The sequence below is a fragment of the Mytilus edulis genome, chromosome 10, assembly GCF_963676685.1.
Source record: "Mytilus edulis chromosome 10, xbMytEdul2.2, whole genome shotgun sequence".
Taxonomy (NCBI): Eukaryota; Metazoa; Mollusca; class Bivalvia; order Mytilida; family Mytilidae; genus Mytilus; species Mytilus edulis.
Window position 1 is genome coordinate 33,058,439 of NC_092353.1, and position 16,995 is coordinate 33,075,433.

The following is a 16,995-nucleotide window of genomic DNA, read 5'->3' on the forward strand; positions in this document are numbered from 1 at the left end:
GCAATGTTATAATGATATTAATTAATATAACTTTTTATAGTGGTTTCCATTATTCTTTGACATATGATTTGGTACCTTTGATATTTCTGTTTTTTAAACACTCACTTGTATCAAAAATAAAAGTCAACTGATATTTCAGAATATAGGGAGGTTTTTCTCGCTCCCGATTTTTTTACAAATTTCTTTGCCTACTGTTCACGTGGTTTGAGCAAAAATGTAAAACAAAGCTTGAAAATCATCATTAACTGCTAATAACACACGCTGCTTTGTTGACTCATTTGTATATCTCGTCTTGTTGACTTGTTTACCTTCTAGCTTTCTCAATCTTAATAGTGGTCAAAATAAAAAAAAAAATCACATAGAAAGAGAAGAAAAAAGACGATATTTGTCATTTTATGATTCTTATTCTTTTTTAAGTCGTCATACAAGTTATCTCAAACTGGACAGAAGTTATGCCTTGAAATAATGAACATTTACACTCGTCAGATTTTCTCTATCTATATATAAAGATTTCCAAGATAACAGACAAAAATATTCTTTAAGCCATGTCGGCCATTTAAGTTGGTACGCGGACTCGTAAATGATCGTAACTGCACGGTCATTTAAGCTTATGCTTACAGTAGCAAAAATAGGCTATTAGTTTAGATTGGCTGGAATTTTAAACAGATTTGGTTAAACTGGATATCCAAATGATGGTTGTTATATTTGGTTCCAATAGACCTTGTAGTTTCAGAAGAGAAGAATTGACAAAGATAAAGGACTGTATTAGCTGACAGATTACGAACGCAAAGTGATGGCAATATCCCACATTGACCCTTTATGTCCAGGTGAGCGGATAAAAGAAAATGTTAAGAGAAAGCAACAGTGTATATATTTGACGTCTCCACCGCTAGTACTCCACACCCAAAAGAAGGTGTCCTTTGTATCATCTACGAACATCCAGTATGTCATTTCTTTCATGTTCATACTTAACATGAAAGATGGGCTGTACTGTTTGTAACAAAATTCCACTGAAATTTGCTTTAAAACTAAACTAAACATCTTGACGATACGAGTGGAATTCCTGGACAATCTTTTTTCAAGAATACGTTAAAAAAACAATAGGCAAACAAAATCATTTATTATCGATTTTTTTAACGACCTTGATGAAGGTGAATCCAACAACCCGATGTATGTAGACGCATCAAATATAGTGTTGTTTTCATTCCATAAACTATACTTTTTTTCCAAAGATTTGCATAACTATAAGATGTCGTATGTATTATATCAGATATCTTATTTATCATATCAGATATCTAATGAATGATATCAGATATCCAATTTTTGATCTATTATACCAGATATTTTATTTCATTGGCTATCTTGTTCTTCTTGTAAAATTATTCTCGTGTCTTTTATTGCACATAGTACTATGACAATGCTAGTACTGTTTGGGCAGGACATATGTACCATCCATCTGCGTCAAAACAAATTGTACTTTGACGTAATTGTTATATATATATATATACGGTTGCTGATATCAGTTTTTGCTCATTTTCACATAAATGGTGTACACTTGCAGATCTGTTCTTTCAAGGTGCCTTGGTCTCCTATTGGTTCAATTGTACGTGACTTTTTAATTGTTGCTCTGGTCTCTTGTTTTATTATATCGTGTACTATGTATATGACTAGAGCTCCTATTGACTTGCTGATTTTTCAACTTAGCGAACCTCTTAATTCTAGATGATCATCTTCATGAAGAAAAACGATGTATTGTTTATGTAAATGAGACATAATATACAAAATATATATAACAAACAAAAGATTTAAGAGGTCAATATTCTAGGATTTTAAATAAATGCTTCGCTGAGCGCAGCCTAATACGACCGCAGAGGTTGAACAGTTGGGGCAAATTTGGACACACTATTTAAGATTTATACTGTCTGAATTTGGATTGTGATCAAATTTTTGACATTATATAGGTTTCTAACACAAAAAAAATGTCAAGATCTTAGAAATATATTGCTCAATACTGTGCAATTAAAAATTTCTTTTTGAAACTTTTCGTGACAGTAAATTTTGAAGAAAACAATTTGAACCCTCCTTGGAGCAAGCAAACTGAGTCAGTCCCAGCCTTTCCTTTGTAGTATGGAACATTGTAGTGCAACTCCAGAGATATCCATACACTTAAACACAAATTATTTTCCGGAAACTAGAACTACATTTTTTTCTGTTAAAAAATCATATAGGCTCATTCAGACAAAATTCCTTCAAAGAATTTAGCTGTTCTTCTCTTTTGTGTTGGTTTTGAAATTTTACAGCGCTTTCAAGTTTGTATATTGTTTTTTGTCTTTCAGTGTTTTCAATTTTTGGCATTTACGACTCTTTATATTCTTAACCTTGATTCAAACGTTTTGTTGTTGTACCTGTTGAAGCATATTTTAGAAACAAGCGTTTACACAATGTAATCATTCCAATCATTTTCTAATTGCGAATAACATCTTATCCGCAATTTTGTATATTTGAGAGACCTGTATTTACCTGTATATTCTTAGAAATTTTGTTAATTTTCTAAGAAAGTACAATTGAAGAAAAGCTAGTTAATCCTAATTGCCAGTCTTTTCATTTTCTTCTGTAATTTGTGTCCTTCATTTATACATTGCTTTTTTCCAAAGAAAATAAAAGTGACCAGAGAGAAAAATAGAAAATAGGAAACCTATCCCTAAACAATCGTGATATGCCAAAGTAATGATAAAATCAAAGAAAAGATGGCGGTATGCACGGTCTCTTAGGAATGCTGAGTAACGTGACACCGACGAGGATATGCGTGCAACAGCTAGAATTCTGACAGATAAGCGAAATTCAAGAAGGAATCAATAGCTTTTACTTTCTCAAATCTCAGCAATTCAGGATAAAATCCCGAGATAGGAGGATCAATTACATAATTAAAACTTTGTCTGATATAATCAAATGTCAGTTTATACTCGTAAATCTTTGGAAAGTTCCTAAAATACGGATATGTCCCGAAAGCCACCTCTCAATACTGTATCGTAATTATAGCAATGAAACCGAAAACATCTTCCGTGATTGCAAAGCTATAAACTTGTAGTATGTTTATGAATCATATCAGTTTCTTTTGGCATCGGTTCATTTAGATATAATTTTGAAATCGACACTGCCGATGTCTGTTTTTCATCTGAAGTCAGAACCATTTCTCGTGTAAGTGGTAATTCAATATTCTTATTTGTTGCAAAGTTAGAATGCTATATGCACCTACACACTGCAGTTCTTTTTGGCTGGTTTCACTTATCAAAATTTTATTCAATCTGCAGATTGCTGGCAATCATAGATCTGTTTTTATATGCGGGTTAAGATCATAGCATTATTTTCTATATCGAATGTTGTTTGAAGTATACTTGTAGCCTGCCTTCTATTTAAGCCCTTTTCTGATCATCATTAATGGTGATAAATGTGTAGACACGCTGCTGTGATAATATCATGGCGTGCATTTAAATGCACCGTCAACTTTGTCTATGAACATTTGATTTTCGGTGCATTTGTCTTTTTGAAAAAACTTTTGAAAGCAAAGTTGAAAATATGAAAAGATTAAACTCTTTTTGTTATATCCTCTAATTCGAAGTCTTCTTTCAACAATGAAAATGTAAAAACTGAATGGGAAACATAGGAAAGTAACTCCAGAATATAGGACACATGTACTAGTATACGGTTCCACAATGTTAAAGCTGTGGAGTCGTCATAACGATGGCAAACTAAAAATCTGTTGCGGTTTTTTAATCTTAGTATCTTTTTTAAACAAATGTGTGTCAAATGCAAAGTGAACAAAAAGACATTCTTAAGTCTTTAAGAATATTATTCGTATTTTATATTTCTAACTGTGATTTCATTTATGTTGTGTATCTTGTTATTTTCTTCAAAGGATTTAGATTTGAAAAGGAAGAAGTAAAAAAGGAGCCGATCAAAACCATTATGATAAGCAACCCGCCATGTAGGAAAAGACGAGTAAAAAACAGCAGCAAAACGAAGACCACAAAGAACACTAATGTTTTACATAAACGAACCCCATAGATACAGAAAATATAAAGTGTGTGCTTCAGAAGGGCCAACATGTCCTGTATTACTCACCTGTCGTTTTACTCCATTTAACATGTATTGATGTAACATGTCCAGAGATAAGGTATCACTCAGGAGACTAACGGCGAATTTCAATTTTCTAACCATAAGACATTAGACAATTCTTTAACCATAAGTCATTAGACAATTCCTTAACCATAAGACAGTAGACAATTCCTTAACCATAAGACATTAGACAATTCCTTAACCATAAGACATTAGACAATTCCTTAACCATAAGACATTAGACAATTCCTTAACCATAAGACAGTAGACAATTCCTTAACCATAAGACATTAGACAATTCCTTAACCATAAGACATTAGACAATTCCTTAACCATAAGACATTAGACAATTCCTTAAACATAAGACATTAGACAATTCCTTAACCATAAGGCATTAGGGTGGAGACAATTCCTTAACCATAAGACATTAGACAATTCCTTAACCATCAATAAGAGTAATCTCTTACCATATAAAATGACAGAATACTTTTAGTGGAATACAGAATTTTTTATAGACAATGTATTCATGCACGTTACAACACAAACATCGACATTTTAAATTAAAACAAAAAAACACAGAACAAGCTAAACAAAGGAACATCTGCATGATAAAAAAGGATTAACTCGATAGATTGCTGCTTCATTTGTGGTGTCCATATTTTGGTTGATGGTACGATAAGATTAGATAACAGAGAGGCGAACGATATCAGAAGGACATATGTCGAAAATAAACAGACAACGCCATGGCTAAAAAAGAAAAAGACCTATAATAGACAAACACTATTAAACAAAACACAACATAGCGGGAAACTAAAGACTGAACAACACGAACCACACCAAAACTGAGAGTGATCTCAGGTGCTCCGGAAGGGTAAGCAGCTCATGCTTCAAATGTAGAACCCGTCGTGTTCCTCGTGTTGGTACAAAACCGGACAATATGTCTTATTCGGTAGGTCACATGCGAGAAAAGGGTACGTGATTGTAGTTACGACATCAGAAATATATCCGTTATAATCTGTGAAACGAATATTCCAAAAAGATCAACGAACTCTTGATGACGTCCGTAAAACTTACGAGGATTACTTTTGATGGTTTTTTTATACATATATTATACATATATGACGTGGCTCTGTACTCGTACATCCCGTCATTGTGTTATAGTATTATGGTAAATTTGAATATTCTTGTCTTTTATTTTTGCTAATAAACTTGGTCTATTTAGCATTTTGTGCTTCTTTGTTACATATTTGTTTTTATAGTGATTAAGATTATAACACAATGTTGACTGCTGTACCCCTATTTTTGACATTTTTACCTATTATGTCTTTGTTTTGTTCACTCATCGTTTTCAATATAATGGAATTTGATACGACTGCCATGTACAAGTGAGAGGTTCAGCTATCTTTAAAACCAGGTTGATTAGGGATTTTCCTTTCTGAATTTTCCTCGGAGTTCAGTATTTTTAAAAATTTTGTTTTCAACTTAGTCTCATTGTTAATTTCTAGATGTAAGTCAAGATATGAGGCACACTTTGATAGATTCGTTCAACATAGTCCCCAATTTTTAATTATTTAGTGAGAGAACATCATCTATATAGCGGAAAGTAAGAGATAAAGGATACTGCTAACTTAATTTTCCCTTCTTAAAAAGTTTCTGTATGGAAGTCAGCCTCATATGAATATAGTAATATATCAGCAAGAAGAACACATAGTGTGTTCCCATGGGAATGCTGATTGTTTGTTGAAAAACAATTGGCATTTCAATCGGTGTACTAAAAAACAATTGGCATTTCAATCGATGTACTAAAAAAAATCTGCATTCAAATCGGCGTTTTAAAAAAAACTTCTTTTATACATACAACATAACAAGAAAAAAACATGGAAGTTCTTTTAGTTTAAACCTAACTTGTTTATTCTGTAGCAACCTTTCATCATGTGAGTCACATTAGGAAACATTGCCTGGAATATCGCGTTTCAAATCGTAATATTCCTTTGTTTTGGTCGACTTAACTATATTATATGCAATGCACACTTCCTTCTGTTCAGTATATATATATATATGTGAAATAAAAATACTGCTATTAGTTTTAATGTATTTTGGCATTTCCGTGTTTATGTTGTCGCTTTTATATTGGGATATCTCATGTTTCACTGTTGTCATAAAATACATGATTTTGCAGCGATAATGTTTGAATACAATATGGAATGGAAAAAAGAAGGGGGCTATACACATACCAGTTATTATTCGAAGCATATTTAATGCAATAAGTATATACTTTGGGAACATATAATCTATCTCTATACACACTAATAATGCTTCATGTGTAGGCTTACGATACACAATTTGTGGTAGACATCCACATTATTATTGTAAGCAATCCGCAGGACATGTAATTTTTAAAAAGTGTTGTTTGACAAATCAATGAAACACAAAATATGAATAAATGCACATTTTAACGAGTACATTGAAACTCGAATCGAAGCAATATACAGAAAAACTTGACATAAGGTTAAACTGTCATCTGTGTGAAAAAAAATCAAGGGTTCACTGTCATCTGTCTGACAATAGGATAGGTTTTCTCTGTCATCTGTCTGGATACTATAGTAGGTTTCACTATCATATGTCTGGATACTTTAGTAGGTTTCACTATCATATGCATGGACACTACAGTGGGTTTCATTGTCATAGATTACACTATCATATGTGTAGACACTATAGTAGTTTCATTGTCACATGCCTGGACATTACATAAGTCAAACAATACAAATGATTTCACACTTGCGACTAACTTTTCGTTATCAATCTGGAGTCAAACATTCTTATTGCCTTAAGTACGAAATTATAAAACGTTTGGGTAAAACACGTGAATATTTGCAAGTACAATGTTTTGTGGATCACAAAATCTTCTGGGTATGGACACAGACTTAGTCAATGTCCAACGTGATCCCACCTATCATTTGTCAAATTACGGTGATTGAAATTAAAAGTGATTTATATGTCAAATTATACAAATTGACATTGAAATTGTCGTTGACATATTAAATTTTGTAGAACAATGGAAAATGTAACAGTTTAACGTTTTAATTAGTTTGATGTTTTGTCCGGTTCTTATCTGACATACATCAAATGGAGTGCATCGCTGCGGACCAGAAATTACTGTATTAATATATAAAACTTGAAATTCTATATCCTGCTTGTCACCGATGTTATTTTTATTTCAGATAGTCAAAGAGTATAGAATTTCTCCAGAAAATTAGTATATTGACAATGATAATGAAATCATATGACCAAAATGACTCCTTATCTGAAGATCTGAATATCCTTTTTCGTTTTCATTATAACCTAAGAATTATATATTTTATTGGCAGCTGATATAAAATTCCTGAAGAAAATTGATCTATTATATTTTAAGTTTATTGATTGTATGGGGTTGGCCATATCCGTTTAAGAAAATTAATCAACTAATTTATCTCTATTTTTTTTTCTTATTGGTTTTTAAAATGGCTAAACGAATGACGATCATTTTGCAAAATACGAGGGATAAAATTGAGGTTATTTTTTCTTCTAATTCATGAGTTTAAATACCATAGGCGGATCCAGGGGCCCCCCCCCCCCCCCCCCCCCTTTCGTGGGAAAAATTTGGTTGATTATATAGGGAATCACTGAAGCATGACTGGAGCGCCCCCCCCTTTTAGGTCACTCAGCGGCCCCCCCCCCCCTTAGGCAAAGTTCTGGATCAGCCACTGAACACAATGTGGTTATTTTATTACAAGAAAAGAACAACATATAAAACTACATTTAAATCACACCAAAAAAACGTAAACTAAAACATACATTTTATATACATATCATACATATGCTACATTTGTCTGGTGGTAATTATGTCAGTGTCCAAAATGAAATCTTACTGAAAAAGGCGTACAGATTCCTGAACAGAACATTAACATTAGCAATATCGTAAAACATGTTAATTCGGTTTGCAAGTTATTCTATTAACCGATGAACGAAACACATTGTGTTAAGCTCTAAATTTCCTCACGTAAAAAAGTAGTGAATTTATTAGACAAAACATATAAAACATCTGCCATCAAAACCACAGGCGGATTTAGGGGGGGGGGGGGCACCCCCCCCCCCCCTTTTTGGAAAAAAAAAATTGGTTGCTTATATAGGGAATCACTGAAGTGTGTCTGGAGCGTGCCCCCTCTTAGGTCAGTCGGTGGGCCCCCACTTATGAAAATTTCTGGATCCGCCACTGAAAACCGAGCTCTATAAAAGTTATCCCGAAACACATGAACATATCAAAAGAAAGGTCCTGTTTTGGAACACGATTTTTGTGAATAAATCATATATATAACTTTGGTATACTTGGACCCTGTGCAAATGCCATTGTGGAGGACGTTTGTTTATCCCGTGGGTAACACCAGCCAAGTGCGCATGTCACGGCTGACATGAAATATCACTGGTGAATTTAGAGTTAAATTCCATCAAAAACTATGACAGAGATGACCTCGATCAGCAATATTTTAAGGAACATTAGTAAAATCGGGGTTGGGTGGTACAATTCTCATATTCGTAATGTTTTTGTTCTTTTAATGGTTCTGATTCGAGCTCCAATGATGAGTTTTATGCTAAAAAAAAAACGCGCTTCTATATATATATGTATATATTTATAAGGCTAGTGAGTTTATTTTTAGTGGGATGGAAAGCAAAATGAACATGAATTTTTTTCATGTTTCAAAGTACATTATAAGTCAATTCATAATAATCATTGCCGCTTAAAACAAATAATGACATATCAAATTTTGATCGTGATTTCATCAGTTTGCACTAAATTGTCCGCTTGATATCAGTATTAAAATATCAAAATACCATTATTTTATATTGGTCAAATACTATTTTTCGCTTTATTCTTACATATTATTTAATACTTCAAAAGTTAGTTTACATTTAATCATTTATAGATACAACATACTAAAATGGCTAGACTGAATGTCTTGTGTTGAATTTCTTCCTGAGAAAAGCCGCGTGTCCACACGGATGTCTGTCTATTAGTCAATTACAATTAGTGTTTGTTCCGACCTAAAAAGGAACTAGTAGAAAATCCAAAATATTGGATACTTAAAAAAACCAGGTGCAAATTAATAGCAAGGTAATCAAGTGTAAATAATTGATGAATGACGAAGTCTCGTGTTGTATTATCTTTTTGAAATATTAAACTATTTCATATTTTGTGTATTGAGGAGTTTTCTAAATGTCTTGGCTATTCAACAAGTGTTAATTGTTCAAAAGAAAAGACTCGTAACAGGTCATCTTAAAGGAGGATTAAGTTACAAGTATCATATTACATAAGTAAAAAATACACATTTCTATTTGGGTTTTGTCCTTTTGTTTGAAAACAACATGAATAATCATTTTTTTCCTTCAAATAATGACATAGTTATACAAGTTATCATACTTTTCCGTGTGTTGAAGGGTCGTTTCTTTTGATTTAGTACAAAACATTGAAAAGAAAATAAATTACGTATAATAGTAATCGATATTTAAAGTTACTAAACATTCGTAACTCATTATAATCAACTATGTATGTAATGTTATTCTCCTTAAACCTTATATGGATGGTCTAGGGATATCGTATATTATTCAAATGCGGGATGTAATAAGTTAAAAAAACATTATGTCCATGGTTGGGGTAAAAAAATCCGAACGTGAAACGAATATGTAATTCAGCAACTAACGACAACCACTAAATTGCAGGCGCCTGAATTGGGACAGACACAAACATCCAGAATGTGGCGGGATCACAACCCCTCCCTTAACCTATGACGCCGGTGTAACAGTACAACATAAGGTAGCAATAAACAGTTAGGAAAAAATATTAAAATTTGCCCTTATAAATTTTACCATCCCCTTTTCATTGTCGTCTAGCTATGAAAATACGGATTGTTAAACAGAAAACAGCCGATAAAGAACATGTAAAAAATAATCTTGATGCTCTTATAAACCATCTTTGAAGGCTAAATTAGCACTCAGCTGTCTAAAATGAATTTTATTAACTTTCCTTTTTGAAAAATCCACCTGGGCCAAAATGCGAAACTATTAAACTCCTAACTGTGTATTGCTACCTAAGAACGAACTATAAAAATTAGACTAAACTCATAAGATGGATACAAATAGAAAAAACATCTGACAAAAACACAGGGTGGGCGTGGCCGGGTACTTGTACATCACAACAACAAAAAGACACTAAGAACTGATCTGAGAGTACTTGCAGTGACTGACAGCTGCATGCTCTCATGAAGTTTCTTTAAAAATCAATTACAGTTTGTGATACAGTGTATGAATAGCTTTTAATAGCTCAAACAATTCAATCCCTACTCCTTGTCTGATTTTCATACAAGCAGTGTAACCATCGGGGAAACAGGTAATATACTGACTGGTAATTCAGGAATTAATGTATGCATTAACTAATACGTTTACAAAAATGCGAAATTTATTGCGATTTCAAAAATATAAATCAAGGGAAAAATCAGCACTAAACTATAATATGAGATGTTATTATCGCGAACCAAATACTGCCGCGTTTTTTTCATATTAATTGTAAAATCGCAGATAATTTTTGAATATACGGTATTCGGCTGATACTTAAAAACATTTTTACGACAAAAGAGATGATTTCAGCTTCCCATTTGTGAACTTTCCATTTCTATGTAGCAAAATTCCTGCAGTGCCTGCGTACAGAGTATATAGCTCCCAATTGATATTTCCGGGCTAGTATTTCCTATCATGATTTCCTAGATGAAGGGTTTCTGCTAACAAAGAAGCTATCAAAGCAAGAGTTCTAAAAATGGCAAAGTTGAAATCATCCTTTCGTAATTTTTTTCGGAGGCCATCACTTGTTGGTTGTTGGCCGTAATGAAAATCCGTTTCACAGATGATATAGTATATGTTCCTAATATCGCAACTACAATCCCGTTCCCTTTGCACGAATGTGAACTACTGAATTATACTATTTACCGGATTTGTAATAACATGAACAACACGACGGACGCCACATATTGAGCATGCTTACCCATCCGGAGCATCTAAGATCAACTCCAATGTTTGGTGGGGTTCTTGTTGCTTAGTTTTCATTTTTCTATGTTGTGTTTTGTATACTATATTGTTTGTCTGTTTTGGGTTTTTTTTTTGTAGCCATTGTGTTGTCAGTTCATTGTTTTTTATGAGTTTGAATGTCCCTCTAATATATTTCGTCCCTCTTTTCTATGAGTTTGAATGTCCCTCTATAGTATATTTCGTCCCTCTTTTTCTATGAGTTTGAATGTCCCTCTAGTATATTTCGTCCCTCTTTTTCTATGAGTTTGAATGTCCCTCTAATATATTTCGTCCCTCTTTTTCTATGAGTTTGAATGTCCCTCTAATATCTTTCGTCCCTCTTTTTCCATGAGTTTGAATGTCCCTCTAATATCTGTCATCCCTCTTTTTCTATGAATTTGAATGTCCCTCTAGTATATTGCGTCCCTCTTTTTCTATGAGTTTGAATGTCCCTCTAATATCTTTCGTCCCTTTTTTTCTATGAGTTTAAATGTCCATCTGGTATATTTCGTTCTTCTTTTTCTATGAGTTTGAATGTCCCTCTAATATCTTTTGTCCCTCTTTTTCTATGAGTTTAAATGTCCCTCTAATATCTTTTGTCCCTTTTTTTCTATGAGTTTAAATGTCCCACTAGTATATTTCGTTCCTCTTTTTCTATGAGTTTGAATTTCCCTCTAATATCTTTCGTCCCTCTTTTTCTATGAGTTTGAATGTCCCTCTGGTATATTTCGTCTCTCTTTATCTATGAGTTTGAATTTCCCTCTAATATATTTCGTCCCTCTTTTACTATTTGACTTGACATTAGGACATAATTTGTTTTTAAATATTTAACAAGGTTTGAGCTTAGTATTGTTTTAAACAAAATGTAAAGTGTTCATCCCTGGTCTTCTTCCGCCCTGTCATTACAACCTTTACTTAAATGGGACCTCTGTTTGGCTGCGGGATGCATACGGACGCAGCCACGCACAGTCAAAATATAAGCACTGAAGGACAATAACTCCTTAAGGAATCTCCTAATGACTTGGTCGAATTAGAATTTTGTAGATTTTAAATGGCTGATTACTTTTAGCAATTCACTTTTTTTCTACTTATTGATTAAACTTATGAAGATAACGACAAACTGTGGCATGATTTAAAATTGTCATTTAACAGCCTTAATTGGGCATTTCATTTTTTGGGGTCATATCGGAATTTTTGTGGATCTTGTATGACAATTAATGTTTGTCATTAACAGTTTCCATAAAATTATTCTAGTTTGAGAAGATCCTTGTAATGTACAGAGCAGCACGACAATTGGCAAAAGAAATCGTCCTTTAATGCTATATCTCATGAAAGATTCATCCAATTGTTTGTTTTATCATGTTTGTAGAGCTTGTATTTCTGATAAACTTTACAGTGTACAGTTTCTACCTTCCTTTATATTTCAGTTTCGAGAAAAAAGACGAAACACTAGAATTATTCAAAATCGGAAAGAGTCATATATATAAGCATTTTGCAGATCTTTCATTGCCGATTATTTTTGCTCTTTAAAACAGTTAGTTATTGTTATTTGATGGTTTTGGTGAAAATAGAAAGCATGTATATCTTGACGTTTTGAGAAGTTTTGTCATTGTCAGATATAGTCCACCTATTATGGTTTTCGAGATATATACAATTCAGCATTATGTTCTTTTTTTAGTCATGGCGGCCATGAAAAAGAAGTCAGTAATCAAGACTTTATGCAGTTACAAATTTGTTCAGATCCCCACTGGAATTATCTTTTACATGATTTACACATTGTAAATTCCCATAAAAGACTTTTTCCTAACATTCTTTGGCCATTTTCCAGTTATCAATTTGTATATTTATTTCCGAAAATGAAATAATATCTGAGTTTGAATTTTATCAAAAGTAATGTTATATTTTAGTATTTCCTCCAGAATAGATTACATTCTCATATGTCTACGGTAGGGTATTAATATTTCATGCAATTACCACAATCCACCACCACCCCTGGAATAAATTCAGTTTTTTTGTTCACTTAATTGAAATTATTCAATTAAACGACAAATTAAAACTAAAGCTAGTGTATGTTACACAGGTGAACTATGACGTAGGTGAGTACATCTCATGGATGTAATTTTTAATCACCTAGTTAATTGCGATGAGAACATGTTGTGAAAGCAAACATATTCGAGTTCTTTTATTTATGTTTGATACGAGACATAGGGTTTTCATGGTTTTTTTTAGGGGTAAAATGTTCTTTTAAATGATGTAAACGTATGTCAACTATGTTCATTACTGAATTAAAAAAAAGAGTCCAAAGATTTCTCGGTTACGAACGATGTTAAGGTCTCCTGTTATAACATGGGAACTGGGGTCATACATGATGCATGCTTCAAAGCACATTGTAAATACAGTGAACCATCATGCAAATTTACTGTGACTAAATAGATTTCGTCATCGTTTAAAACCGTCCGGATGCCCTGTATTTGTTTACATGTTTGGCGTTTTTGGTCTCTATGGATAGTTATCCCAATTGCATTTATATCGCGAATCATTAATTTTATATCGATAAAAGAGTTGGTAAAATAGTATATCATTCAACTTAAATAGGCCTTTTGGAATGACATTTGTGTTAGCCATATCAAAAGCTTGTTTCAATTATATCTGATACCATGAAAAATTCATTCGGAGATTTGTATTTATGATATGAATATTTCGTAACAATACAAATTATAAACTGTAAAGGACCAACATATTGTAGACATTCGGCAATCCTCGGTAAAATCCGCTACTCTCCTTCTATGTTAGATGAGGGTACGGAATCGGCCGTGTTGAGACGAATGATATTGTAGATTCAAATCTTTATAAACAACAATATTTTGTATGTAACATACCCCAAATTGGTTTCGAATCGTTCAATTAATGATGTTCTTCAAGTTTCCCACAAAGCTTAAGTTGCAATGTAAACATAGCTCACCTGGACCAAAAGTTCTATGTGAATATAAAAAAGATGTGGTATGATTGCCAATGAGACAACTCGTCTCAAGAGACCATAATGGAACAAAAATTAATAGCTATAGGTCACTGTACAGCATTCAACAATCCGCATAGTCAGCTATAAAAGGCCCAGAAATCACAAATGTAAAAGAATTCTAACAAGAATTCTAACGAGAAAACTAACGACCTAATTAATGTACAAAAATGTGAATAAGAAACAAATATGTGATACAGCAACAAATGACAACCTCTGAATTCAGACGGGCTCCTGACTTGAAACAGACACACACATACAGAATATGGGGGAGTTAAACATGTTAGCGGGATCCCAACCTTCCCCCTAATTTGGGACAGTGGTGTAACATAAGAGTTTTCGACATCACTTGATTTTTGCTGTTGGCTTAACAAAAATCATTTGACTTAATCTTAAATAATATTCTTTAGATAAAGTGTAATAAGGGATTTGTTACATCAACAAACATGAACGTTGATTCTACAAATAAAACAGATGTGTCATCAAATATTTTTGATTTATTTTCTTGAAAAATTAAAAGAGATAGGAGTACAATTTAGACAGCAAACATAATGAACTTGACAAGATCAATAATTAACCCACATGACCGAATCACCAACCAGTATATTATAACCCCTTGTAGGAGTTTTTGCCGTTCAATGGTCCTTAGATATGAACATTTTTGTTAAGAAAAAAGATACAGTCTCTGGATCAGTCTTCGACACAATTTACTGCAGTTTGCGAAAGATGGCTATCATGCACTATTTTTTGACTGTTATTTTAATAAATAGCATTTTTTTGCCAGATTAGCAATTCATGTTCATGGGAGCCTCTAGGTAATATCTATTAAATGTCAGGCTATTCTTGTTACTGCAAAAGATTTTCTGAAATGTATGTGGAAAGTCCGAGTAACTTTTCAGCCTATCAAATTACAAAAAAATACCGAATAAGCTTCAATTCCACAAAAGACTTGATAACCTCAGAGCAAATACGAGACAGTTACTATTGTTTAAGAAAACTATCTTTTCACCGAAATTTACATATTTATTATTATAATTTTTGATATAGGGAAGAAGGAAACTACATTTGAATTGATTAAAATTAAATGAAGGAGCTATTATTGAAAACTAAACAAATTACTGTAACGTTTTATTCTTTAACAACCCTAGCATTGTTCAAAATGTAAAGTAAAACCAAATTGAGGAATTATTAGCGAATTTCTTTCCTTTTGAAATAATTTAGCTCGTTTTTTTTTTTTTTTTGAAAGTTTGGCATTAATGAGATTTTTTTTATTATACTGTGGGAAATAACATGTCTATGTAAAACAAGTTTTCACTAGTGTATTTTATTCATATTAGAGTGGTGACTTACAGTAAGATAAAGTCGAAAATGAAGCTACGTCAGAAAAATTATTCAGAAAGCATTTTGGTAACTTCAGTAATTATTTAGAGTATAGAAATTTAGTGAATATTTAGCAGTTACGTATAGTTATTACGCAGAATAGGCTTGAAAAGCTTAATGAACTGAGTGAGACCACAGCATATTCATACGAGTCGCCAGATCTCACGTATGCAACATAACAGGTCGTTCATAAGGTTTCGTGGGGTATAAAAAATAAAATCACAAAAACTCCCGAGGAAAAATCAAAACGGAAAGTCCCTAATCCAATGGCAAAATCAAAACCTCAAACACACCAAACAAATGAATAACAACTGTCTTATATATTCCTGACTTGGTACAAGCACTTTCTTATGTATAAGATGGTGGATTAAACCTGGTTTTATAGCTAGCTAAACCTCTCACTTGTAAACATAATAGGTAAAATGTTAATATAGGGGTACAGCAGTCAACATTGCGATATAATCTTAATCACTATAAAAAATAATCAAATATGTAACAAAGAAGCACAAAAGGCATATAGACAAAGCATACTAGCAAAACTTAAAGACAAGAATACAAAAACGAAGAAGCACAAAAAGGCATGCATCAAAGTGAACGTCCTCATTTTGCTTATATCATCCGATTTTATTTATCTATGTAAAATGCACCCATAAAATATGGAAGGTTTTAAGTAATGGTGTAAAATTGCGCGCTTGAAATTCGCACAGGTAGAGATAAAATAATTTTGTCGTTTGAAGTATGACGGGATACATAAATACAGTCACGTAAAATAGATATAACAAAAAACAGAGTTAACAGTAAAATAAAGTGATAATAGTAAATAAAATAATAGTGTGGTTCAAAGTATGACATCAAATGTTAATCACAAAAAACAGACTTAACAGTAAAAGTAATATTAATAAAATAATTTTGTCATTCAAAGTATGACAAGATACATTGGTACAGAGTCACATCATAAAATAATTTTGCCGTTCAAAGTATGATGGGATACATAAGCACAGAGTTACGTCAAATGGATATCTAAAAAACAGACTTAACAGTAAAAGTTATATAATAAAGACAAATAAAAGAATAATAAAACACGTTATTAAGATGATACACAACGTCAGTACGCAAAATCTATTCTCCAAGACCATCGTGTATTATTTTAGTCCGAGGTTACTCTGATGTCCAACGGCTGTTTTGCCAGACAAGCGTGGGACGTCAGAGCTCTCACGGCCCCAGCTTGTCTGGCAAAACAGCCGTTGGACGTCAGAGTAATCTCGGACTAGTATTATTTGTGAAGTTGATACGGAATATTTATCAACAAGTTTTTGGTACCTTCCGATGAATTTTTTTTAGAAAAAGGACGAGACGTTCCTTGACATACCCCTGGTTCATCAACTTTCTGC